The sequence below is a fragment of the Mobula hypostoma genome, chromosome 31 (assembly GCF_963921235.1).
Source record: "Mobula hypostoma chromosome 31, sMobHyp1.1, whole genome shotgun sequence".
NCBI classification, from domain to species: domain Eukaryota; kingdom Metazoa; phylum Chordata; class Chondrichthyes; order Myliobatiformes; family Myliobatidae; genus Mobula; species Mobula hypostoma.
The window spans coordinates 3,844,644-3,869,143 of NC_086127.1; the positions used below are offsets into that span (position 1 = coordinate 3,844,644).

A 24,500-nucleotide genomic window follows, 5' to 3' on the forward strand; every position below is an offset into this window, starting at 1 on the left:
CCTCCCTCTCTCCTCACCGGCATGGGGATAGGGGACAGCTCCCGTACCCCTCCCTCCCTCTCTCCTCACCGGCATGGGGATAGGGGACAGCTCCCGTACCCCTCCCTCCCTCTCTCCTCACCGGCATGGGGATAGGGGACAGCTCCCGTACCCCTCCCTCCCTCTCTCCTCACCGGCATGGGGATAGGGGACAGCTCCCGTACCCCTCCCTCCCTCTCTCCTCACCGGCATGGGGATAGGGGACAGCTCCCGTACCCCTCCCTCCCTCTCTCCTCACCGGCATGGGGATGCGGGACAGCTCCCGTACCCCACCCTCCCTCTCTCCTCACCGGCATGGGGATGCGGGACAGCTCCCGTACCCCTCCCTCCCTCTCTCCTCACCGGCATGGGGATAGGGGACAGCTCCCGTACCCCTCCCTCCCTCTCTCCTCACCGGCATGGGGATAGGGGACAGCTCCCGTACCCCACCCTCCCTCTCTCCTCACCGGCATGGGGATAGGGGACAGCTCCCGTACCCCACCCTCCCTCTCTCCTCACCGGCATGGGGATGCGGGACAGCTCCCGTACCCCTCCCTCCCTCTCCCCTCACCGGCATGGGGATGCGGGACAGCTCTCGTACACCTCCCTCCCTCTCCCCTCACCGGCATGGGGATGCGGGACAGCTCCTGTACCCCTCCCTCCCTCTCTCCTCACCGGCATGGGGATGCGGGACAGCTCCCGTACCCCACCCTCCCTCTCCCCTCACCGGCATGGGGATGCGGGACAGCTCCCGTACCCCTCCCTCCCTCTCTCCTCACCGGCATGGGGATGCGGGACAGCTCCCGTACCCCCCCCTCACTCCCTCTCTCCTCACCGGCATGGGGATAGGGGACAGCTCCCGTACCCCCCCCTCACTCCCTCTCTCCTCACCGGCATGGGGATGCGGGACAGCTCCCGTACCCCTCCCTCCCTCTCTCCTCACCGGCATGGGGATAGGGGACAGCTCCCGTACCCCACCCTCCCTCTCTCCTCACCGGCATGGGGATAGGGGACAGCTCCCGTACCCCTCCCTCCCTCTCTCCTCACCGGCATGGGGATGCGGGACAGCTCCCGTACCCCTCCCTCCCTCTCTCCTCACCGGCATGGGGATAGGGGACAGCTCCCGTACCCCTCCCTCCCTCTCTCCTCACCGGCATGGGGATAGGGGACAGCTCCCGTACCCCTCCCTCCCTCTCTCCTCACCGGCATGGGGATAGGGGACAGCTCCCGTACCCCTCCCTCCCTCTCTCCTCACCGGCATGGGGATGCGGGACAGCTCCCGTACCCCACCCTCCCTCTCTCCTCACCGGCATGGGGATAGGGGACAGCTCCCGTACCCCTCCCTCCCTCTCTCCTCACCGGCATGGGGATGCGGGACAGCTCCCGTACCCCTCCCTCCCTCTCTCCTCACCGGCATGGGGATAGGGGACAGCTCCCGTACCCCTCCCTCCCTCTCTCCTCACCGGCATGGGGATAGGGGACAGCTCCCGTACCCCACCCTCCTCTCCCTCACCGGCATGGGGATGCGGGACAGCTCCCGTACTCGCTCCGACCCCTCCCTCCCTCTCTCCTCACCGGCATGGGGATAGGGGACAGCTCCCGTACCCCTCCCTCCCTCTCTCCTCACCGGCATGGGGATAGGGGACAGCTCCCGTACCCCTCCCTCCCTCTCCCTCACGGCATGGGGATGGGACAGCTCCCGTCCCCTCCCCCCTCTCTCTCACCGGCATGGGGATGCGGGACAGCTCCCGTACCCCACCCCCCTCCCTCTCTCCTCACCGGCATGGGGATAGGGGACAGCTCCCGTACCCCTCCCTCCCTCTCTCCTCACCGGCATGGGGATAGGGGACAGCTCCCGTACCCCTCCCTCCCTCTCTCCTCACCGGCATGGGGATAGGGGACAGCTCCCGTACCCCTCCCTCCCTCTCTCCTCACCGGCATGGGGATAGGGGACAGCTCCCGTACCCCTCCCTTCCTCTCTCCTCACCGGCATGGGGATAGGGGACAGCTCCCGTACCCCTCCCTCCCTCTCTCCTCACCGGCATGGGGATAGGGGACAGCTCCCGTACCCCTCCCTCCCTCTCCCCTCACCGGCATGGGGATAGGGGACAGCTCCCGTACCCCTCCCTCCCTCTCCCCTCACCGGCATGGGGATAGGGGACAGCTCCCGTACCCCACCCTCCCTCTCCCCTCACCGGCATGGGGATAGGGGACAGCTCCCGTACCCCTCCCTCCCTCTCCCCTCACCGGCATGGGGATAGGGGACAGCTCCCGTACCCCTCCCTCCCTCTCTCCTCACCGGCATGGGGATAGGGGACAGCTCCCGTACCCCACCCTCCCTCTCTCCTCACCGGCATGGGGATAGGGGACAGCTCCCGTACCCCTCCCTCCCTCTCTCCTCACCGGCATGGGGATGCGGGACAGCTCCCGTACACCCCCCCTCCCTCTCTCCTCACCGGCATGGGGATGCGGGACAGCTCCCGTACCCCCCCCTCCCTCTCTCCTCACCGGCATGGGGATGCGGGACAGCTCCCGTACCCCTCCCTCCCTCTCTCCTCACCGGCATGGGGATGCGGGACAGCTCCCGTACCCCACCCTCCCTCTCTCCTCACCGGCATGGGGATAGGGGACAGCTCCCGTACACCTCCCTCCCTCCCTCTCTCCTCACCGGCATGGGGATAGGGGACAGCTCCCGTACCCCACCCTCCCTCTCTCCTCACCGGCATGGGGATGCAGGACAGCTCCCGTACCCCTCCCTCCCTCTCTCCTCACCGGCATGGGGATAGGGGACAGCTCCCGTACCCCTCCCTCCCTCCCTCTCTCCTCACCGGCATGGGGATGCGGGACAGCTCCCGTACCCCACCCTCCCTCTCTCCTCACCGGCATGGGGATAGGGGACAGCTCTCGTACCCCTCCCTCCCTCTCTCCTCACCGGCATGGGGATAGGGGACAGCTCCCGTACCCCTCCCTCCCTCTCTCCTCACCGGCATGGGGATGCGGGACAGCTCCCGTACCCCACCCTCCCTCTCTCCTCACCGGCATGGGGATAGGGGACAGCTCCCGTACCCCTCCCTCCCTCTCTCCTCACCGGCATGGGGATGCGGGACAGCTCCCGTACCCCTCCCTCCCTCTCTCCTCACCGGCATGGGGATAGGGGACAGCTCCCGTACCCCTCCCTCCCTCCCTCCCTCACCGGCATGGGGATAGGGGACAGCTCCCGTACCCCTCCCTCCCTCTCTCCTCACCGGCATGGGGATAGGGGACAGCTCCCGTACCCCACCCTCCCTCTCTCCTCACCGGCATGGGGATAGGGGACAGCTCCCGTACCCCACCCTCCCTCCCTCCCTCACCGGCATGGGGATAGGGGACAGCTCCCGTACCCCTCCCTCCCTCTCTCCTCACCGGCATGGGGATAGGGGACAGCTCCCGTACCCCTCCCTCCCTCTCTCCTCACCGGCATGGGGATAGGGGACAGCTCCCGTACCCACCCCTCCTTCCCTCTCTCCTCACCGGCATGGGGATAGGGGACAGCTCCCGTACCCCTCCCTCCCTCTCTCCTCACCGGCATGGGGATGCGGGACAGCTCCCGTACCCCACCCTCCCTCTCTCCTCACCGGCATGGGGATGCGGGACAGCTCCCGTACCCCTCCCTCCCTCTCCCCTCACCGGCATGGGGATAGGGGACAGCTCCCGTACCCCTCCCTCCCTCTCTCCTCACCGGCATGGGGATAGGGGACAGCTCCCGTACCCCACCCTCCCTCTCTCCTCACCGGCATGGGGATGCGGGACAGCTCCCGTACCCCTCCCTCCCTCTCTCCTCACCGGCATGGGGATGCGGGACAGCTCCCGTACCCCTCCCTCCCTCTCTCCTCACCGGCATGGGGATAGGGGACAGCTCCCGTACCCCTCCCTCCCTCTCCCCTCACCGGCATGGGGATAGGGGACAGCTCCCGTACCCCTCCCTCCCTCTCTCCTCACCGGCATGGGGATAGGGGACAGCTCCCGTACCCCACCCTCCCTCTCTCCTCACCGGCATGGGGATGCGGGACAGCTCCCGTACCCCACCCTCCCTCTCTCCTCACCGGCATGGGGATGCGGGACAGCTCCCGTACCCCTCCCTCCCTCTCTCCTCACCGGCATGGGGATAGGGGACAGCTCCCGTACCCCACCCTCCCTCTCTCCTCACCGGCATGGGGATGCGGGACAGCTCCCGTACCCCTCCCTCCCTCTCTCCTCACCGGCATGGGGATGCGGGACAGCTCCCGTACACCTCCCTCCCTCTCTCCTCACCGGCATGGGGATGCGGGACAGCTCCCGTACCCCTCCCTCCCTCCCTCTCTCCTCACCGGCATGGGGATAGGGGACAGCTCCCGTACCCCTCCCTCCCTCTCTCCTCACCGGCATGGGGATGCGGGACAGCTCCCGTACCCCTCCCTCCCTCTCTCCTCACCGGCATGGGGATGCGGGACAGCTCCCGTACCCCTCCCTCCCTCTCTCCTCACCGGCATGGGGATAGGGGACAGCTCCCGTACCCCTCCCTCTCTCTCCTCACCGGCATGGGGATAGGGGACAGCTCCCGTACCCCTCCCTCCCTCTCTCCTCACCGGCATGGGGATAGGGGACAGCTCCCGTACCCCTCCCTCCCTCTCCCCTCACCGGCATGGGGATAGGGGACAGCTCCCGTACCCCTCCCTCCCTCTACCCTCACCGGCATGGGGATAGGGGACAGCTCCCGTACCCCACCCTCCCTCTCTCCTCACCGGCATGGGGATAGGGGACAGCTCCCGTACCCCTCCCTCCCTCTCCCCTCACCGGCATGGGGAGAGGGGACAGCTCCCGTACCCCTCCCTCCCGCTCCCCTCACCGGCATGGGGATAGGGGACAGCACCCGTACCCCACCCTCCCTCTCCCCTCACCGGCATGGGGATAGGGGACAGCTCCCGTACCCCTCCCTCCCTCTCCCCTCACCGGCATGGGGATAGGGGACAGCTCCCGTACCCCTCCCTCCCTCTCTCCTCACCGGCATGGGGATAGGGGACAGCTCCCGTACCCCACCCTCCCTCTCCCCTCACCGGCATGGGGATAGGGGACAGCTCCCGTACCCCTCCCTCCCTCTCTCCTCACCGGCATGGGGATAGGGGACAGCTCCCGTACCCCTCCCTCCCTCTCTCCTCACCGGCATGGGGATAGGGGACAGCTCCCGTACCCCTCCCTTCCTCTCTCCTCACCGGCATGGGGATAGGGGACAGCTCCCGTACCCCTCCCTCCCTCTCTCCTCACCGGCATGGGGATAGGGGACAGCTCCCGTACCCCTCCCTCCCTCTCTCCTCACCGGCATGGGGATAGGGGACAGCTCCCGTACCCCTCCCTCCCTCTCTCCTCACCGGCATGGGGATGCGGGACAGCTCCCGTACCCCACCCTCCCTCTCTCCTCACCGGCATGGGGATAGGGGACAGCTCCCGTACCCCACCCTCCCTCTCTCCGCACCGGCATGGGGATAGGGGACAGCTCCCGTACCCCTCCCTCCCTCTCCCCTCACCGGCATGGGGATAGGGGACAGCTCCCGTACCCCTCCCTCCCTCTCTCCTCACCGGCATGGGGATAGGGGACACCTCCCGTACCCCTCCCTCCCTCTCTCCTCACCGGCATGGGGATAGGGGACAGCTCCCGTACCCCACCCTCCCTCTCTCCTCACCGGCATGGGGATAGGGGACAGCTCCCGTACCCCTCCCTCCCTCTCTCCTCACCGGCATGGGGATAGGGGACAGCTCCCGTACCCCACCCTCCCTCTCTCCTCACCGGCATGGGGATGCGGGACAGCTCCCGTACCCCTCCCTCCCTCTCTCCTCACCGGCATGGGGATGCAGGACAGCTCCCGTACCCCTCCCTCCCTCCCTCTCTCCTCACCGGCATGGGGATAGGGGACAGCTCCTGTACCCCTCCCTCCCTCTCTCCTCACCGGCATGGGGATGCGGGACAGCTCCCGTACACCCCCCCTCCCTCTCTCCTCACCGGCATGGGGATGCGGGACAGCTCCCGTACCCCTCCCTCCCTCTCTCCTCACCGGCATGGGGATGCAGGACAGCTCCCGTACCCCACCCTCCCTCTCTCCTCACCGGCATGCGGATAGGGGACAGCTCCCGTACCCCTCCCTCCCTCCCTCTCTCCTCACCGGCATGGGGATAGGGGACAGCTCCCGTACCCCACCCTCCCTCTCTCCTCACTGGCATGGGAATGCGGGACAGCTCCCGTACCCCTCCCTCCCTCTCTCCTCACCGGCATGGGGATAGGGGACAGCTCCCGTACCCCTCCCTCCCTCCCTCTCTCCTCACCGGCATGGGGATGCGGGACAGCTCCCGTACCCCACCCTCCCTCTCTCCTCACCGGCATGGGGATAGGGGACAGCTCCCGTACCCCTCCCTCCCTCTCTCCTCACCGGCATGGGGATGCGGGACAGCTCCCGTACCCCTCCCTCCCTCTCTCCTCACCGGCATGGGGATAGGGGACAGCTCCCGTACCCCTCCCTCCCTCCCTCCCTCACCGACATGGGGATAGGGGACAGCTCCCGTACCCCTCCCTCCCTCTCTCCTCACCGGCATGGGGATAGGGGACAGCTCCCGTACCCCACCCTCCCTCTCTCCTCACCGGCATGGGGATAGGGGACAGCTCCCGTACCCCACCCTCCCTCTCTCCTCACCGGCATGGGGATAGGGGACAGCTCCCGTACCCCTCCCTCCCTCTCTCCTCACCGGCATGGGGATAGGGGACAGCTCCCGAACCCCACCCTCCCTCTCTCCTCACCGGCATGGGGATAGGGGACAGCTCCCGTACCCCTCCCTCCCTCTCCCCTCACCGGCATGGGGATAGGGGACAGCTCCCGTACCCCTCCCTCCCTCTCTCCTCACCGGCATGGGGATAGGGGACAGCTCCCGTACCCCTCCCTCCCTCTCTCCTCACCGGCATGGGGATAGGGGACAGCTCCCGTACCCCACCCTCCCTCTCCCCTCACCGGCATGGGGATAGGGGACAGCTCCCGTACCCCTCCCTCCCTCTCTCCTCACCGGCATGGGGATAGGGGACAGCTCCCGTACCCCTCCCTCCCTCTCTCCTCACCGGCATGGGGATAGGGGACAGCTCCCGTACCCCTCCCTCCCTCTCTCCTCACCGGCATGGGGATAGGGGACAGCTCCCGTACCCCTCCCTCCCTCTCTCCTCACCGGCATGGGGATAGGGGACAGCTCCCGTACCCCTCCCTCCCTCTACCCTCACCGGCATGGGGATAGGGGACAGCTCCCGTACCCCACCCTCCCTCTCCCCTCACCGGCATGGGGAGAGGGGACAGCTCCCGTACCCCTCCCTCCCTCTCCCCTCACCGGCATGGGGAGAGGGGACAGCTCCCGTACCCCTCCCTCCCGCTCCCCTCACCGGCATGGGGATAGGGGACAGCTCCCGTACCCCACCCTCCCTCTCCCCTCACCGGCATGGGGATAGGGGACAGCTCCCGTACCCCTCCCTCCCTCTCCCCTCACCGGCATGGGGATAGGGGACAGCTCCCGTACCCCTCCCTCCCTCTCTCCTCACCGGCATGGGGATAGGGGACAGCTCCCGTACCCCACCCTCCCTCTCCCCTCACCGGCATGGGGATAGGGGACAGCTCCCGTACCCCTCCCTCCCTCTCTCCTCACCGGCATGGGGATAGGGGACAGCTCCCGTACCCCTCCCTCCCTCTCTCCTCACCGGCATGGGGATAGGGGACAGCTCCCGTACCCCTCCCTTCCTCTCTCCTCACCGGCATGGGGATAGGGGACAGCTCCCGTACCCCTCCCTCCCTCTCTGCTCACCGGCATGGGGATAGGGGACAGCTCCCGTACCCCTCCCTCCCTCTCTCCTCACCGGCATGGGGATAGGGGACAGCTCCCGTACCCCTCCCTCCCTCTCTCCTCACCGGCATGGGGATGCGGGACAGCTCCCGTACCCCACCCTCCCTCTCTCCTCACCGGCATGGGGATAGGGGACAGCTCCCGTACCCCACCCTCCCTCTCTCCTCACCGGCATGGGGATAGGGGACAGCTCCCGTACCCCTCCCTCCCTCTCCCCTCACCGGCATGGGGATAGGGGACAGCTCCCGTACCCCTCCCTCCCTCTCTCCTCACCGGCATGGGGATAGGGGACACCTCCCGTACCCCTCCCTCCCTCTCTCCTCACCGGCATGGGGATAGGGGACAGCTCCCGTACCCCACCCTCCCTCTCTCCTCACCTGCATGGGGATAGGGGACAGCTCCCGTACCCCTCCTTCCCTCTCTCCTCACCGGCATGGGGATAGGGGACAGCTCCCGTACCCCACCCTCCCTCTCTCCTCACCGGCATGGGGATGCGGGACAGCTCCCGTACCCCTCCCTCCCTCTCTCCTCACCGGCATGGGGATGCAGGACAGCTCCCGTACCCCTCCCTCCCTCCCTCTCTCCTCACCGGCATGGGGATAGGGGACAGCTCCTGTACCCCTCCCTCCCTCTCTCCTCACCGGCATGGGGATGCGGGACAGCTCCCGTACACCCCCCCTCCCTCTCTCCTCACCGGCATGGGGATGCGGGACAGCTCCCGTACCCCTCCCTCCCTCTCTCCTCACCGGCATGGGGATGCAGGACAGCTCCCGTACCCCACCCTCCCTCTCTCCTCACCGGCATGCGGATAGGGGACAGCTCCCGTACCCCTCCCTCCCTCCCTCTCTCCTCACCGGCATGGGGATAGGGGACAGCTCCCGTACCCCACCCTCCCTCTCTCCTCACTGGCATGGGAATGCGGGACAGCTCCCGTACCCCTCCCTCCCTCTCTCCTCACCGGCATGGGGATAGGGGACAGCTCCCGTACCCCTCCCTCCCTCCCTCTCTCCTCACCGGCATGGGGATGCGGGACAGCTCCCGTACCCCACCCTCCCTCTCTCCTCACCGGCATGGGGATAGGGGACAGCTCCCGTACCCCTCCCTCCCTCTCTCCTCACCGGCATGGGGATGCGGGACAGCTCCCGTACCCCTCCCTCCCTCTCTCCTCACCGGCATGGGGATAGGGGACAGCTCCCGTACCCCTCCCTCCCTCCCTCCCTCACCGGCATGGGGATAGGGGACAGCTCCCGTACCCCTCCCTCCCTCTCTCCTCACCGGCATGGGGATAGGGGACAGCTCCCGTACCCCACCCTCCCTCTCTCCTCACCGGCATGGGGATAGGGGACAGCTCCCGTACCCCACCCTCCCTCTCTCCTCACCGGCATGGGGATAGGGGACAGCTCCCGTACCCCTCCCTCCCTCTCTCCTCACCGGCATGGGGATAGGGGACAGCTCCCGTACCCCACCCTCCCTCTCCCCTCACCGGCATGGGGATAGGGGACAGCTCCCGTACCCCTCCCTCCCTCTCCCCTCACCGGCATGGGGATAGGGGACAGCTCCCGTACCCCTCCCTCCCTCTCTCCTCACCGGCATGGGGATAGGGGACAGCTCCCGTACCCCTCCCTCCCTCTCTCCTCACCGGCATGGGGATAGGGGACAGCTCCCGTACCCCACCCTCCCTCTCCCCTCACCGGCATGGGGATAGGGGACAGCTCCCGTACCCCTCCCTCCCTCTCTCCTCACCGGCATGGGGATAGGGGACAGCTCCCGTACCCCTCCCTCCCTCTCTCCTCACCGGCATGGGGATAGGGGACAGCTCCCGTACCCCTCCCTTCCTCTCTCCTCACCGGCATGGGGATAGGGGACAGCTCCCGTACCCCTCCCTCCCTCTCTGCTCACCGGCATGGGGATAGGGGACAGCTCCCGTACCCCTCCCTCCCTCTCTCCTCACCGGCATGGGGATAGGGGACAGCTCCCGTACCCCTCCCTCCCTCTCTCCTCACCGGCATGGGGATGCGGGACAGCTCCCGTACCCCACCCTCCCTCTCTCCTCACCGGCATGGGGATAGGGGACAGCTCCCGTACCCCACCCTCCCTCTCTCCTCACCGGCATGGGGATAGGGGACAGCTCCCGTACCCCTCCCTCCCTCTCCCCTCACCGGCATGGGGATAGGGGACAGCTCCCGTACCCCTCCCTCCCTCTCTCCTCACCGGCATGGGGATAGGGGACAGCTCCCGTACCCCTCCCTCCCTCTCTCCTCACCGGCATGGGGATAGGGGACAGCTCCCGTAACCCACCCACCCTCTCTCCTCACCGGCATGGGGATAGGGGACAGCTCCCGTACCCCTCCTTCCCTCTCTCCTCACCGGCATGGGGATAGGGGACAGCTCCCGTACCCCACCCTCCCTCTCTCCTCACCGGCATGGGGATGCGGGACAGCTCCCGTACCCCTCCCTCCCTCTCTCCTCACCGGCATGGGGATGCGGGACAGCTCCCGTACCCCACCCTCCCTCTCTCCTCACCGGCATGGGGATAGGGGACAGCTCCCGTACCCCTCCCTCCCTCTCCCCTCACCGGCATGGGGATAGGGGACAGCTCCCGTACCCCTCCCTCCCTCTCTCCTCACCGGCATGGGGATAGGGGACAGCTCCCGTACCCCTCCCTCCCTCTCTCCTCACCGGCATGGGGATGCGGGACAGCTCCCGTACCCCACCCTCCCTCTCTCCTCACCGGCATGGGGATGCGGGACAGCTCCCGTACCCCTCCCTCCCTCTCTCCTCACCGGCATGGGGATAGGGGACAGCTCCCGTACCCCACCCTCCCTCTCACCTCACCGGCATGGGGATGCGGGACAGCTCCCGTACCCCTCCCTCCCTCTCTCCTCACCGGCATGGGGATGCGGGACAGCTCCCGTACCCCTCCCTCCCTCCCTCTCTCCTCACCGGCATGGGGATAGGGGACAGCTCCCGTACCCCTCCCTCCGTCTCTCCTCACCGGCATGGGGATGCAGGACAGCTCCCGTACCCCTCCCTCCCTCTCTCCTCACCGGCATGGGGATGCGGGACAGCTCCCGTACCCCTCCCTCCCTCTCTCCTCACCGGCATGGGGATAGGGGACAGCTCCCGTACCCCTCCCTTCCTCTCTCCTCACCGGCATGGGGATAGGGGACAGCTCCCGTACCCCTCCCTCCCTCTCTCCTCACCGGCATGGGGATAGGGGACAGCTCCCGTACCCCTCCCTCCCTCTCCCCTCACCGGCATGGGGATAGGGGACAGCTCCCGTACCCCACCCTCCCTCTCCCCTCACCGGCATGGGGATAGGGGACAGCTCCCGTACCCCTCCCTCCCTCTCCCCTCACCGGCATGGGGAGAGGGGACAGCTCCCGTACCCCTCCCTCCCGCTCCCCTCACCGGCATGGGGATAGGGGACAGCTCCCGTACCCCACCCTCCCTCTCCCCTCACCGGCATGGGGATAGGGGACAGCTCCCGTACCCCTCCCTCCCTCTCCCCTCACCGGCATGGGGATAGGGGACAGCTCCCGTACCCCTCCCTCCCTCTCCCCTCACCGGCATGGGGATAGGGGACAGCTCCCGTACCCCACCCTCCCTCTCCCCTCACCGGCATGGGGATAGGGGACAGCTCCCGTACCCCTCCCTCCCTCTCTCCTCACCGGCATGGGGATAGGGGACAGCTCCCGTACCCCTCCCTCCCTCTCTCCTCACCGGCATGGGGATAGGGGACAGCTCCCGTACCCCTCCCTCCCTCTCTCCTCACCGGCATGGGGATAGGGGACAGCTCCCGTACCCCTCCCTCCCTCTCTCCTCACCGGCATGGGGATAGGGGACAGCTCCCGTACCCCTCCCTCCCTCTCTCCTCACCGGCATGGGGATGCGGGACAGCTCCCGTACCCCACCCTCCCTCTCTCCTCACCGGCATGGGGATAGGGGACAGCTCCCGTACCCCACCCTCCCTCTCTCCTCACCGGCATGGGGATAGGGGACAGCTCCCGTACCCCTCCCTCCCTCTCCCCTCACCGGCATGGGGATAGGGGACAGCTCCCGTACCCCTCCCTCCCTCTCTCCTCACCGGCATGGGGATAGGGGACAGCTCCCGTACCCCTCCCTCCCTCTCTCCTCACCGGCATGGGGATAGGGGACAGCTCCCGTACCCCACCCTCCCTCTCTCCTCACCGGCATGGGGATAGGGGACAGCTCCCGTACCCCTCCTTCCCTCTCTCCTCACCGGCATGGGGATAGGGGACAGCTCCCGTACCCCACCCTCCCTCTCTCCTCACCGGCATGGGGATGCGGGACAGCTCCCGTACCCCTCCCTCCCTCTCTCCTCACCGGCATGGGGATGCAGGACAGCTCCCGTACCCCTCCCTCCCTCCCTCTCTCCTCACCGGCATGGGGATAGGGGACAGCTCCTGTACCCCTCCCTCCCTCTCTCCTCACCGGCATGGGGATGCGGGACAGCTCCCGTACACCCCCCGTCCCTCTCTCCTCACCGGCATGGGGATGCGGGACAGCTCCCGTACCCCTCCCTCCCTCTCTCCTCACCGGCATGGGGATGCAGGACAGCTCCCGTACCCCACCCTCCCTCTCTCCTCACCGGCATGCGGATAGGGGACAGCTCCCGTACCCCTCCCTCCCTCCCTCTCTCCTCACCGGCATGGGGATAGGGGACAGCTCCCGTACCCCACCCTCCCTCTCTCCTCACTGGCATGGGAATGCGGGACAGCTCCCGTACCCCTCCCTCCCTCTCTCCTCACCGGCATGGGGATAGGGGACAGCTCCCGTACCCCTCCCTCCCTCCCTCTCTCCTCACCGGCATGGGGATGCGGGACAGCTCCCGTACCCCACCCTCCCTCTCTCCTCACCGGCATGGGGATAGGGGACAGCTCCCGTACCCCTCCCTCCCTCTCTCCTCACCGGCATGGGGATAGGGGACAGCTCCCGTACCCCACCCTCCCTCTCTCCTCACCGGCATGGGGATGCGGGACAGCTCCCGTACCCCACCCTCCCTCTCTCCTCACCGGCATGGGGATAGGGGACAGCTCCCGTACCCCTCCCTCCCTCTCTCCTCACCGGCATGGGGATGCGGGACAGCTCCCGAACCCCTCCCTCCCTCTCTCCTCACCGGCATGGGGATAGGGGACAGCTCCCGTACCCCTCCCTCCCTCCCTCCCTCACCGGCATGGGGATAGGGGACAGCTCCCGTACCCCTCCCTCCCTCTCTCCTCACCGGCATGGGGATAGGGGACAGCTCCCGTACCCCACCCTCCCTCTCTCCTCACCGGCATGGGGATAGGGGACAGCTCCCGTACCCCACCCTCCCTCCCTCCCTCACCGACATGGGGATAGGGGACAGCTCCCGTACCCCTCCCTCCCTCTCTCCTCACCGGCATGGGGATAGGGGACAGCTCCCGTACCCCTCCCTCCCTCTCTCCTCACCGGCATGGGGATAGGGGACAGCTCCCGTACCCCTCCCTCCCTCTCTCCTCACCGGCATGGGGATAGGGGACAGCTCCCGTACCCCACCCTCCCTCTCTCCTCACCGGCATGGGGATAGGGGACACCTCCCGTACTCCCCCCCTCCCTCCCTCTCTCCTCACCGGCATAGGGATGCGGGACAGCTCCCGTACCCCTCCCTCCCTCTCTCCTCACCGGCATGGGGATAGGGGACAGCTCCCGTACCCCACCCTCCCTCTCTCCTCACCGGCATGGGGATAGGGGACAGCTCCCGTACCCCTCCCTCCCTCTCTCCTCACCGGCATGGGGATAGGGGACAGCTCCCGTACCCCTCCCTCCCTCTCTCCTCACCGGCATGGGGATAGGGGACAGCTCCCGTACCCCACCCTCCCTCTCTCCTCACCGGCATGGGGATAGGGGACAGCTCCCGTACCCCTCCCTCCCTCTCTCCTCACCGGCATGGGGATAGGGGACAGCTCCCGTACCCCTCCCTCCCTCTCTCCTCACCGGCATGGGGATGCGGGACAGCTCCCGTACCCCTCCCTCCCTCTCCCCTCACCGGCATGGGGATAGGGGACAGCTCCCGTACCCCTCCCTCCCTCACCGGCATGGGGATAGGGGACAGCTCCCGTACCCCACTCTCCCTCTCTCCTCACCGGCATGGGGATGCGGGACAGCTCCCGTACACCTCCCTCCCTCTCCCCTCACCGGCATGGGGATGCGGGACAGCTCCTATACCCCTCCCTCCCTCTCTCCTCACCGGCATGGGGATAGGGGACAGCTCCCGTACCCCTCCCTCCCTCTCTCCTCACCGGCATGGGGATGCGGGACAGCTCCCGTACCCCCCCCTCACTCCCTCTCTCCTCACCGGCATGGGGATGCGGGACAGCTCCCGTACCCCTCCCTCCCTCTCTCCTCACCGGCATGGGGATGCGGGACAGCTCCCGTACACCTCCCTCCCTCTCTCCTCACCGGCATGGGGATAGGGGACAGCTCCCGTACCCCACCCTCCCTCTCTCCTCACCGGCATGGGGATGCGGGACAGCTCCCGTACCCCACCCTCCCTCTCTCCTCACCGGCATGGGGATAGGGGACAGCTCCCGTACCCCACCCTCCCTCTCTCCTCACCGGCATGGGGATGCGGGACAGCTCCCGTACCCCTCCCTCCCTCTCTCCTCACCGGCATGGGGATAGGGGACAGCTCCCGTACCCCTCCCTCCCTCTCTCCTCACCGGCATGGGGATGCGGGACAGCTCCCGTACCCCTCCCTCCCTCTCTCCTCACCGGCATGTGGATAGGGGACAGCTCCCGTACCCCACCCTCCCTCCCTCCCTCACCGACATGGGGATAGGGGACAGCTCCCGTACCCCTCCCTCCCTCTCTCCTCACCGGCATGGGGATAGGGGACAGCTCCCGTACCCCACCCTCCCTCTCTCCTCACCGGCATGGGGATAGGGGACAGCTCCTGTACCCACCCCTCCTTCCCTCTCTCCTCACCGGCATGGGGATAGGGGACAGCTCCCGTACCCCTCCCTCCCTCTCTCCTCACCGGCATGGGGATGCGGGACAGCTCCCGTACCCCACCCTCCCTCTCTCCTCACCGGCATGGGGATGCGGGACAGCTCCCGTACCCCTCCCTCCCTCTCCCCTCACCGGCATGGGGATAGGGGACAGCTCCCGTACCCCTCCCTCCCTCACCGGCATGGGGATAGGGGACAGCTCCCGTACCCCACCCTCCCTCTCTCCTCACCGGCATGGGGATGCGGGACAGCTCCCGTACCCCTCCCTCCCTCTCTCCTCACCGGCATGGGGATGCGGGACAGCTCCCGTACCCCTCCCTCCCTCTCTCCTCACCGGCATGGGGATAGGGGACAGCTCCCGTACCCCTCCCTCCCTCTCCCCTCACCGGCATGGGGATAGGGGACAGCTCCCGTACCCCTCGCTCCCTCTCTCCTCACCGGCATGGGGATAGGGGACAGCTCCCGTACCCCTCCCTCCCTCCCTCTCTCCTCACCGGTATGGGGATGCGGGACAGCTCCCGTACCCCACCCTCCCTCTCTCCTCACCGGCATGGGGATGCGGGACAGCTCCCGTACCCCTCCCTCCCTCTCTCCTCACCGGCATGGGGATAGGGGACAGCTCCCGTACCCCACCCTCCCTCTCTCCTCACCGGCATGGGGATGCGGGACAGCTCCCGTACCCCTCCCTCCCTCTCTCCTCACCGGCATGGGGATGCGGGACAGCTCCCGTACACCTCCCTCCCTCTCTCCTCACCGGCATGGGGATGCGGGACTGCTCCCGTACCCCTCCCTCCCTCCCTCTCTCCTCACCGGCATGGGGATAGGGGACAGCTCCCGTACCCCTCCCTCCCTCTCTCCTCACCGGCATGGGGATGCGGGACAGCTCCCGTACCCCTCCCTCCCTCTCTCCTCACCGGCATGGGGATGCGGGACAGCTCCCGTACCCCTCCCTCCCTCTCTCCTCACCGGCATGGGGATAGGGGACAGCTCCCGTACCCCTCCCTCCCTCTCTCCTCACCGGCATGGGGATAGGGGACAGCTCCCGTACCCCCCCCTCCCTCCCTCTCTCCTCACCTGCATGGGGATGCGGGACAGCTCCCGTACCCCTCCCTCCCTCTCTCCTCACCGGCATGGGGATAGGGGACAGCTCCCGTACCCCTCCCTCCCTCTCTCCTCACCGGCATGGGGATAGGGGACAGCTCCCGTACCCCTCCCTCCCTCTCTCCTCACCGGCATGGGGATAGGGGACAGCTCCCGTACCCCTCCCTCCCTCTCTCCTCACCGGCATGGGGATGCGGGACAGCTCCCGTACCCCTCCCTCCCTCTCTCCTCACCGGCATGGGGATAGGGGACAGCTCCCGTACCCCTCCCTCCCTCTCTCCTCACCGGCATGGGGATAGGGGACAGCTCCCGTACCCCTCCCTCCCTCTCTCCTCACCGGCATGTGGATAGGGGACAGCTCCCCTACCCCACCCTCACTCCTCACTGGCATGGGGATGCGGGACAGCTCCCGTACCCCTCCCTCCCTCTCCCCTCACCGGCATGGGGATAGGGGACAGCTCCCGTACCCCACCCTCCCTCTCTCCTCACCGGCATGGGGATAGGGGACAGCTCCCGTACCCCACCCTCCCTCTCTCCTCACCGGCATGGGGATGCGGGACAGCTCCCGTACCCCTCCCTCCCTCCCTCCCTCTCTCCTCACCGGCATGGGGATAGGGGACAGCTCCCGTACCCCTCCCTCCCTCTCTCCTCACCGGCATGGGGATAGGGGACAGCTCCCGTACCCCTCCCTCCCTCTCTCCTCACCGGCATGGGGATGCGGGACAGCTCCCGTACCCCTCCCTCCCTCCCTCCCTCTCTCCTCACCGGCATGGGGATAGGGGACAGCTCCCGTACCCCTCCCTCCCTCTCTCCTCACCGGCATGGGGATGCTGGACAGCTCCCGTACCCCACCCTCCCTCTCTCCTCACTGGCATGGGGATAGGGGACAGCTCCCGTACCCCTCCCTCCCTCTCTCCTCACCGGCATGGGGATAGGGGACAGCTCCCGTACCCTCCCTCCCTCCCTCTCTCCTCACCGGCATGGGGATGCGGGACAGCTCCCGTACCCCTCCCTCCCTCTCTCCTCACCGGCATGGGGATAGGGGACACCTCCCGTACTCCCCACCTCCCTCCCTCTCTCCTCACCGGCATGGGGATAGGGGACAGCTCCCGTACCCCACCCTCCCTCTCTCCTCACCGGCATTGGGATAGGGGACAGCTCCCGCACCCCTCCCTCCCTCCCTCTCTCCTCACCGGCATGGGGATGCAGGACAGCTCCCGTACACCCCCCCTCCCTCACTCCTCACCGGCATGGGGATAGGGGACAGCTCCCGTACCCCACCCTGCCTCTCTCCTCACCGGCATGGGGATGCGGGACAGCTCCCGTACCCCTCCCTCCCTCTCTCCTCACCAGCATGTGGATAGGGGACAGCTCCCGTACCCCACCCTGCCTCTCTCCTCACCGGCATGGGGATGCGGGACAGCTCCCGTACCCTTCCCTCCCTCTCTCCTCACCGGCATGGGGATAGGGGACAGCTCCCGTACCCCTCCCTCCCTCTCTCCTCACCGGCATGGGGATAGGGGACAGCTCCCGTACCCCTCCCTCCCTCTCTCCTCACCGGCATGGGGATAGGGGACAGCTCCCGTACCCCTCCCTCCCTCTCTCCTCACCGGCATGGGGATAGGGGACAGCTCCTGTACCCCTCCCTCCCTCTCTCCTCACCGGCATGGGGATGCGGGACAGCTCCCGTACCCCTCCCTCCCTCTCTCCTCACCGGCATGGGGATGCGGGACAGCTCCCGTACCCCACCCTCCCTCTCTCCTCACCGGCATGGGGATAGGGGACAGCTCCCGTACCCCTCCCTCCCTCCCTCTCTCCTCACCGGCATGGGGATAGGGGACAGCTCCCGTACCCCACCCTCCCTCTCTCCTCACCGGCATGGGGATAGGGGACACCTCCCGTACTCCCCCCCTCCCTCCCTCTCTCCTCACCGGCATAGGGATGCGGGACAGCTCCCGTACCCCTCCCTCCCTCTCTCCTCACCGGCATGGGGATAGGGGACAGCTCCCGTACCCCACCCTCCCTCTCTCCTCACCGGCATGGGGATAGGGGACAGCTCCCGTACCCCTCCCTCCCTCTCTCCTCACCGGCATGGGGATAGGGGACAGCTCCCGTACCCCTCCCTCCCTCTCTCCTCACCGGCATGGGGATAGGGGACAGCTCCCGTACCCCACCCTCCCTCTCTCCTCACCGGCATGGGGATAGGGGACAGCTCCCGTACCCCTCCCTCCCTCTCTCCTCACCGGCATGGGGATAGGGGACAGCTCCCGTACCCCTCCCTCCCTCTCTCCTCACCGGTATGGGGATGCGGGACAGCTCCCGTACCCCTCCCTCCCTCTCCCCTCACCGGCATGGGGATAGGGGACAGCTCCCGTACCCCTCCCTCCCTCACCGGCATGGGGATAGGGGACAGCTCCCGTACCCCACCCTCCCTCTCTCCTCACCGGCATGGGGATGCGGGACAGCTCCCGTACACCTCCCTCCCTCTCCCCTCACCGGCATGGGGATGCGGGACAGCTCCTGTACCCCTCCCTCCCTCTCTCCTCACCGGCATGGGGATAGGGGACAGCTCCCGTACCCCTCCCTCCCTCTCTCCTCACCGGCATGGGGATGCGGGACAGCTCCCGTACCCCACCCTCCCTCTCTCCTCACCGGCATGGGGATAGGGGACAGCTCCCTTACCACTCCCTCCCTCTCTCCTCACCGGCATGGGGATAGGGGACACCTCCCGTACCCCCCCCTCACTCCCTCTCTCCTCACCGGCATGGGGATGCGGGACAGCTCCCGTACCCCTCCCTCCCTCTCTCCTCACCGGCATGGGGATGCGGGACAGCTCCCGTACCCCTCCCTCCCTCTCTCCTCACCGGCATGGGGATGCGGGACAGCTCCCGTACCCCTCCCTCCCTCTCCCCTCACCGGCATGGGGATAGGGGACAGCTCCCGTACCCCACCCTCTCTCCTCACCGGCATGGGGATGCGGGACAGCTCCCGTACCCCACCCTCCCTCTCTCCTCACCGGCATGGGGATAGGGGACAGCTCCCGTACCCCACCCTCCCTCTCTCCTCACCGGCATGGGGATGCGGGACAGCTCCCGTACCCCTCCCTCCCTCTCTCCTCACCGGCATGGGGATAGGGGACAGCTCCCGTACCCCTCCCTCCCTCTCTCCTCACCGGCATGGGGATGCGGGACAGCTCCCGTACCCCTCCCTCCCTCTCTCCTCACCGGCATGGGGATAGGGGACAGCTCCCGTACCCCTCCCTCCCTCTCTCCTCACCGGCATGGGGATAGGGGACAGCTCCTGTACACCCCCCTCCCTCTCTCCTCACCGGCATGGGGATAGGGGACAGCTCCCGTACCCCTCCTTCCCTCTCTCCTCACCGGCATGGGGATAGGGGACAGCTCCCGTACCCCTCCCTCCCTCTCTCCTCACCGGCATGGGGATGCGGGACAGCTCCCGTACCCCTCCCTCCCTCTCTCCTCACCGGCATGGGGATAGGGGACAGCTCCCGTACCCCTCCCTCCCTCTCTCCTCACCGGCATGGGGATGCGGGACAGCTCCCGTACCCCCCCCTCCCTCCCTCTCTCCTCACCGGCATGGGGATGCGGGACAGCTCCCGTACCCCCCCCCTCCCTCCCTCTCTCCTCACCGGCATGGGGATAGGGGACAGCTCCCGTACCCCACCCTCCCTCTCTCCTCACCGGCATGGGGATGCGGGACAGCTCCCGTACCCCTCCCTCCCTCTCTCCTCACCGGCATGGGGATGCGGGACAGCTCCCGTACCCCTCCCTCCCTCTCTCCTCACCGGCATGGGGATAGGGGACAGCTCCCGTACCCCTCCCTCCCTCTCTCCTCACCGACATGGGGATAGGGGACAGCTCCCGTACCCCTCCCTCCCTCTCTCCTCACCGGCATGGGGATAGGGGACAGCTCCCGTACCCCACCCCCCCTCTCTCCTCACCGGCATGGGGATAGGGGACAGCTCCCGTACCCCTCCCTCCCTCTCTCCTCACCGGCATGGGGATGCGGGACAGCTCCCGTACCCCTCCCTCCCTCTCTCCTCACCGGCATGGGGATAGGGGACAGCTCCCGTACCCCACCGTCCCTCTCTCCTCACCGGCATGGGGATAGGGGACACCTCCCGTACTCCCCCCCTCCCTCCCTCTCTCCTCACCGGCATAGGGATGCGGGACAGCTCCCGTACCCCACCCTCCCTCTCTCCTCACCGGCATGGGGATAGGGGACAGCTCCCGTACCCCTCCCTCCCTCTCTCCTCACCGGCATGGGGATAGGGGACAGCTCCCGTACCCCTCCCTCCCTCTCTCCTCACCGGCATGGGGATGCGGGACAGCTCCCGTACACCCCCCTCCCTCCCTCTCTCCTCACCGGCATGGGGATGCGGGACAGCTCCCGTACCCCCCCCCCTCCCTCTCTCCTCACCGGCATGGGGATAGGGGACAGCTCCCGTACCCCACCCTCCCTCTCTCCTCACCGGCATGGGGATGCTGGACAGCTCCCGTACCCCTCCCTCCCTCTCTCCTCACCGGCATGGGGATGCGGGACAGCTCCCGTACCCCTCCCTCCCTCTCTCCTCACCGGCATGGGGATAGGGGACAGCTCCCGTACCCCTCCCTCCCTCTCTCCTCACCGACATGGGGATAGGGGACAGCTCCCGTACCCCTCCCTCCCTCTCTCCTCACCGGCATGGGGATAGGGGACAGCTCCCGTACCCCCCCCCTCCCTCTCTCCTCACCGGCATGGGGATAGGGGACAGCTCCCGTACCCCACCCTCCCTCTCTCCTCACCGGCATGGGGATAGGGGACAGCTCCCGTACTCCCCCCCTCCCTCCCTCTCTCCTCACCGGCATGGGGATGCGGGACAGCTCCCGTACCCCACCCTCCCTCTCTCCTCACCGGCATGGGGATAGGGGACAGCTCCCGTACCCCTCCCTCCCTCTCTCCTCACCGGCATGGGGATAGGGGACAGCTCCCGTACCCCTCCCTCCCTCTCTCCTCACCGGCATGGGGATGCGGGACAGCTCCCGTACCCCTCCCTCCCTCTCTCCTCACCGGCATGGGGATAGGGGACAGCTCCCGTACCCCTCCCTCCCTCTCTCCTCACCGGCATGGGGATGCGGGACAGCTCCCGTACCCCTCCCTCCCTCTCTCCTCACCGGCATGGGGATGCGGGACAGCTCCCGTACCCCTCCCTCCCTCTCCCCTCACCGGCATGGGGATAGGGGACAGCTCCCGTACCCCTCCCTCCCTCTCTCCTCACCGGCATGGGGATGCGGGACAGCTCCTGTACCCCTCCCTCCCTCTCTCCTCACCGGCATGGGGATGCGGGACAGCTCCCGTACCCCTCCCTCCCTCTCTCCTCACCGGCATGGGGATGCGGGACAGCTCCCGTACCCCCCCTCCTCACTCCCTCTCTCCTCACCGGCATGGGGATGCGCGACAGCTCCCGTACCCCTCCCTCCCTCTCTCCTCACCGGCATGGGGATGCGGGACAGCTCCCGTACCCCTCCCTCCCTCTCTCCTCACCGGCATGGGGATGCGGGACAGCTCCCGTACCCCTCCCTCCCTCTCCCCTCACCGGCATGGGGATAGGGGACAGCTCCCGTACCCCTCCCTCCCTCTCTCCTCACCGGCATGGGGATAGGGGACAGCTCCCGTACCCCACCCTCCCTCTCTCCTCACCGGCATGGGGATGCGGGACAGCTCCCGTACCCCACCCTCCCTCTCTCCTCACCGGCATGGGGATAGGGGACAGCTCCCGTACCCCACCCTCCCTCTCTCCTCACCGGCATGGGGATGCGGGACAGCTCCCGTACCCCTCCCTCCCTCTCTCCTCACCGGCATGGGGATAGGGGACAGCTCCCGTACCCCTCCCTCCCTCTCTCCTCACCGGCATGGGGATGCGGGACAGCTCCCGTACCCCTCCCTCCCTCTCTCCTCACCGGCATGGGGATAGGGGACAGCTCCCGTACCCCTCCCTCCCTCTCTCCTCACCGGCATGGGGATGCGGGACAGCTCCCGTACCCCTCCCTCCCTCTCTCCTCACCGGCATGGGGATAGGGGACAGCTCCCGTACCCCTCCCTCCCTCTCTCCTCACCGGCATGGGGATGCGGGACAGCTCCCGTACCCCTCCCTCCCTCCCTCTCTCCTCACCGGCATGGGGATGCGGGACAGCTCCCGTACCCCACCCTCCCTCTCTCCTCACCGGCATGGGGATGCGGGACAGCTCCCGTACCCCACCCTCCCTCTCTCCTCACCGGCATGGGGATAGGGGACAGCTCCTGTACCCCTCCCTCCCTCTCTCCTCACCGGCATGGGGATGCGGGACAGCTCCCGTACCCCTCCCTCCCTCTCTCCTCACCGGCATGGGGATGCGGGACAGCTCCCGTACCCCTCCCTCCCTCTCTCCTCACCGGCATGGGGATGCGGGACAGCTCCAGTACCCCTCCCTCCCTCTCCCCTCACCGGCATGGGGATGCGGGACAGCTCCCGTACCCCTCCCTCCCTCTCCCCTCACCGGCATGGGGATGCGGGACAGCTCCCGTACCCCTCCCTCCCTCTCTCCTCACCGGCATGGGGATGCGGGACAGCTCCCGTACCCCTCCCTCCCTCTCCCCTCACCGGCATGGGGATGCGGGACAGCTCCCGTACCCCTCCCTCCCTCTCCCCTCACCGGCATGGGGATGCGGGACAGCTCCCGTACCCCTCCCTCCCTCTCCCCTCACCGGCATGGGGATGCGGGACAGCTCCCGTACCCCTCCCTCCCTCTCCCCTCACCGGCATGGGGATAGGGGACAGCTCCCGTACCCCTCGCTCCCTCTCTCCTCACCGGCATGGGGATAGGGGACAGCTCCCGTACCCCTCCCTCCCTCTCTCCTCACCGGCATGGGGATGCGGGACAGCTCCCGTACCCCACCCTCCCTCTCTCCTCACCGGCATGGGGATAGGGGACAGCTCCCGTACCCCACCCTCCCTCTCTCCTCACCGGCATGGGGATGCGGGACAGCTCGCTTACCCCTCCCTCCCTCTCTCCTCACCGGCATGGGGATAGGGGACAGCTCCCGTACCCCTCCCTCCCTCTCTCCTCACCGGCATGGGGATGCGGGACAGCTCCCGTACCCCTCCCTCCCTCTCTCCTCACCGGCATGGGGATAGGGGACAGCTCCCGTACCCCTCCCTCCCTCTCTCCTCACCGGCATGGGGATGCGGGACAGCTCCCGTACCCCTCCCTCCCTCTCTGCTCACCGGCATGGGGATAGGGGACAGCTCCCGTACCCCTCCCTCCCTCTCTCCTCACCGGCATGGGGATGCGGGACAGCTCCCGTACCCCTCCCTCCCTCCCTCTCTCCTCACCGGCATGGGGATGCGGGACAGCTCCTGTACCCCACCCTCCCTCTCTCCTCACCGGCATGGGGATGCGGGACAGCTCCCGTACCCCACCCTCCCTCTCTCCTCACCGGCATGGGGATAGGGGACAGCTCCTGTACCCCTCCCTCCCTCTCTCCTCACCGGCATGGGGATGCGGGACAGCTCCCGTACCCCTCCCTCCCTCCCTCACCGGCATGGGGATGCGGGACAGCTCCCGTACCCCTCCCTCCCTCTCTCCTCACCGGCATGGGGATGCGGGTCAGCTCCAGTACCCCTCCCTCCCTCTCCCCTCACCGGCATGGGGATGCGGGACAGCTCCCGTACCCCTCCCTCCCTCTCCCCTCACCGGCATGGGGATGCGGGACAGCTCCCGTACCCCTCCCTCCCTCTCTCCTCACCGGCATGGGGATGCGGGACAGCTCCCGTACCCCTCCCTCCCTCTCTCCTCACCGGCATGGGGATGCGGGACAGCTCCCGTACCCCTCCCTCCCTCTCCCCTCACCGGCATGGGGATGCGGGACAGCTCCCGTACCCCTCCCTCCCTCTCCCCTCACCGGCATGGGGATGCGGGACAGCTCCCGTACCCCTCCCTCCCTCTCCCCTCACCGGCATGGGGATGCGGGACAGCTCCCGTACCCCTCCCTCCCTCTCCCCTCACCGGCATGGGGATGCGGGACAGCTCCCGTACCCCTCCCTCCCTCTCCCCTCACCGGCATGGGGATGCGGGACAGCTCCCGTACCCCTCCCTCCCTCTCCCCTCACCGGCATGGGGATAGGGGACAGCTCCCGTACCCCTCGCTCCCTCTCTCCTCACCGGCATGGGGATAGGGGACAGCTCCCGTACCCCACCCTCTCTCCTCACCGGCATGGGGATGCGGGACAGCTCCCGTACCCCACCCTCCCTCTCTCCTCACCGGCATGGGGATAGGGGACAGCTCCCGTACCCCACCCTCCCTCTCTCCTCACCGGCATGGGGATGCGGGACAGCTCCCGTACCCCTCCCTCCCTCTCTCCTCACCGGCATGGGGATAGGGGACAGCTCCCGTACCCCTCCCTCCCTCTCTCCTCACCGGCATGGGGATGCGGGACAGCTCCCGTACCCCTCCCTCCCTCTCTGCTCA

At 68.1% G+C, this 24,500-nt stretch overlaps 1 protein-coding gene across 1 annotated transcript in view; it reads right to left on the bottom strand.

The window, feature by feature from the left end:
- The window catches only part of LOC134339952 (oxysterol-binding protein 1-like), a 137,597-nt gene that overhangs the window by 37,910 nt on the left and 75,187 nt on the right, over window positions 1-24,500 (bottom strand). The gene's annotated exons all lie outside the window — the stretch shown is intronic.